Genomic DNA, 3,853 nt, shown 5'->3' with positions numbered 1-3,853 from the left:
ATGTGTTTATTGTTGTTTCAAAACATAACCGATTAAGCTAAATAAGGGGAAAAACGGAGAAAGAAAGGAGGGATATAAAGGAGGAATTTAGGACAACTGCGCTACGACCAATTAAGGGAGAGAGAAAAGTAAATGGAGAGAGAATGAGGAGGAAGTCAACATATGGATGGGGCCATTGGGTGAAATAATGAGGATTTATCTGATTTTGTCTATATGTGATTGTAAAAAGGTGATGAGACCACATTACGTCACCTTAATATATCAAAATTTATTAGTGTGTCATTTTAGTTATTTTAGTACCATTACAACCATTTATACTTCACAACTCGATGATACAAATGCTATCTTTCAAAATATTTACGTAAATGCTATGTTATGCATTTATTGTTCAAATACTATTCATAAGAGTTAAATCATTAAATCACACAAGGAAAATCTTAGAGGCAATTAACATCATATCAATAAGGGTAGGTAAACAAACATCTTAAAGATATAATTGTCCCCACACTATTCATAAGTAAATGTTTTCTCATACTTTAAAATGTAGGTGATTAGGGGATTTTTCTCCGCCGCGTGGACCAATGAAGCCCTGCCATGTGTCATCCACGTGGACCAACCAGAGCCCCCCACGTGTCACCTTGTGAGAGGTCTAACGTGGACGAATCAAGTCACGACACGTGGCAGGCAGGATTGCCAACTAGGAAAGTGGCCTCCTACGGCCCAAATTCTAAGACAAGGCCCAGTCAACCCTAGGTTTGCTAAAACCTAGTACTAGGCACGTTTTCTAACACCCTATAAAAGGGAGTTGTTTCCCTATGAGGAACATTCATTCAGAAATATTCAATACACACTAACTCACAATCAGAGAAAGTCAGACATTTGACACCTCAAACTGATCAATTATACATTACATATTCTCTCTTGGAAACCGAGAGAGACCCTTTACTTTCATCACATTACTCCTCATACATGTTCTAACTTGATCGTCGGAGGCGAAACTCCCACCCATTGGAGTCTCCGTTTTTTTGCAGGTACAGGCGTCCAGAAGTCAGCCTTGGAATTGTAACTCTCCCGCAGGACATCAAAAAACCCCGAAACATTTGGCGCCGTCTGTGGGGAGAGTACTACAAAGATAACTTCACAAGAACATGTACCACCTCTAAATGAGAAACGGCCTATGGTTGATGTCCAGGTTTACTCAGACTAGGATACCGATGACGACTATGAAGTCGCCACCCACATGGCCCCTGACGGATCTCTTAGAACACGGCGTATCCTTCCCACCGAGAGGAAGGAACGGAACACCGACCAGGCACGGCCCTGTGAAACAGTCGGCCAGCCGACTCGTCGGCTCCAGGTGACTGAAGGATCCACCCCCATCACTATAAACGAGCTCATGACTCTCATGACAAGTTTCAAAGGGGAGATAAAGGATCTTATTGACAAACGGACGGCTGTCCCACTCTGCTAATAGTTCGGATACTGATGAAACACTGATATATACAATAGTAGGCGGCTTCACTGGAGGCGACCCTACCATCCGGGGCAATAAAGATTATGTCAGGCGCCTCGATGTTAACTCAGTCGACGAGGGATAGGCGTCCAAGAATTACTTCCCTGAAATCGTTATTACTGAAGATGACAAGGGCAAAATCAGCAGGCCGCATGATGACCATGTTGTCATCGAATGCAAAGTGGCCAACCAAAAGGTCGGACGGATCCTCATAGACACTAGGAGTTCGTCTGATCTCATCAGTTACAAATGCCTGACCAACTCGAGTACAAGCCCGAGAGTACGCACCAGGTCTCTCATCCCTTAGTGGGATTTAGGGGTGGTGTGGTACATCCGGTATTTCAAATAGACTTACTTATTCGTCTGGGCGAGAAAGGGAAGGGACGCCACATGGTGGTTCAGTTTTTAGTTGTTGAAGAGCTGACGGCCTACAACATGATTTTGGGGCGTCCCACCCTGAATGAATCCAAGGCTGTTATCATTCCGTCTCTTATGCTTCTCAAGTTTGAAAGGGATGATGGAACGGTCGGCTCCCTACGGGGAGACAAGAAGATGGCCAGGGAGTGTTACCTCTCTGATGTCAAGCCCACTGTGGTTGCAGCCGGCCCCAATAGAGAAACAACTGACCTTGACCAAGTCAAGGAAGCTGCGCCTACTGCAACAGCAGCCGGCAAGAAGAGAAAGGCCAACCAAATGGTGGCCGAGAAAAAAGACAGGCAATAGCAATCATTGACCGGTCAAAGGCCGGATGAACTCCGTCCCCAGCCGCCTGGTGAGCACATGGACATTGTCCTAGATGACTCTCATCCTGACCGGACTGTTTAGGTTTAGACGACTGCTTTTGCTGAACTTGGTGCAGACTTGCACCACTTGTTAAAAGAATTCAAAGACATCTTTGCCTTTGAAGTGGACGAAATGCCATGCATCAGCCCGGATCTAGCCGTCCACAAGCTTGCTGTGGATCCTAAAAAGAAGCCGGTAAGGCAAAAGAAGAGGAACCACAGTGAAGAAAGAAGCCAGGCAGCAGTCGCCGAGGTGAAAAAATTGATAGATTCTAAGTTCATTCGGCAATGCTACTTCCTTGATTGGGTTGCCAATGTTGTCCTTGTGAAGGTTCAATGGGCACTCAAGAGGGGGGGGTGAATTGAGTGTTAAGTAATCGTTGGCTAATTTTGCTTCTTTTCGGATTATGTGTGAGGAACCAGTTGTGCTGGTTCCCGTACGCAGCGGAATATAAATAAGCAATAAAGAAGACAACAAATTTAACGAAATAAAACAAAGCAATAAAGAACACAACAAATTTAACGAGGTTCAGCCAACTCAGGCCTACGTCCTCCTATCCTAAGTTCTTTATTAATCTACTCCGAAAAAACAAAGACAAAGAACACTCTGCTGTTCCCTACTCCGGGAACCAGCAAACCCCACACTCTACTCCGAGTGTGCTCTCGACTTACACTCGTAAGCCCAATGTGTTTGAACTCACAAACACTCACCCAGCCTTTAACCCCTTTGTTAAAGACTCAATACAAGAATCAAGAACTCTCCTTTGATCTCACTTCTACGAAGCTAATTAAGAGAAAAAGTTTAAGTACTAGAATGCTCTTGTATATGACTTGATGAATGGGATTAGTGCTTAAGTATATGCTCTCAAATAATTGCTCTTTTAATTTCTGGAGAAGCACACCAAATATGTGAAATAAGATGAGTTTATATAAGCTTAGATTCCTAAAACCTAGTTTCCTTAAATCACACAATCTTAGAGAATAAGATATAATGTAATTTTAGGAAAGTTTTTATCTTATTTGATTTAATCACAAAGATAGAATCAATTAAGATAAATACTCCTAGATTTTAGGTAACCAAGAATATTTCATCTTATTTCCAGCTGCACAAAATATTTTCAAAATAATCTTTTCGAAAAAATCTTTTTGTAAAATCTTTTTCCAAAACGGCAGCTCGAATACAGTGAACCTGGTTCCCCGACCTGGTTCCCTGAATTGAAACATGTTATGAAACCTGTTCCAACTTTGTACCAGATTTCATATCATACTTCAATATACTTTTAAGCACTTATATAACCCAAACATGTAAGCATACTACGGAGCATATTACATGAAAACCTAGATAACATATTAAAGCATAAATCGTCTTTTCTTCATGTAATCTTCAAGACTTGAATCTTCCTTGAATACTTCTATTATGAGCAAACAATCTTTCTTCGAAATATCTTCGAAAGGCTTCTATGCTCCAAGTCTTGGAATCAACTCAACTACTGCACATGTAACATGGTTAATGCACAATAAAGAGTATGTGACTGCTTTACCACGTAGCAACCATGGA

The sequence above is a fragment of the Chenopodium quinoa genome, unplaced genomic scaffold (assembly GCF_001683475.1).
Source record: "Chenopodium quinoa cultivar QQ74 unplaced genomic scaffold, ASM168347v1, whole genome shotgun sequence".
NCBI lineage: Eukaryota > Viridiplantae > Streptophyta > Magnoliopsida > Caryophyllales > Amaranthaceae > Chenopodium > Chenopodium quinoa.
Note: the sequence above shows the minus strand (reverse complement) of the source record.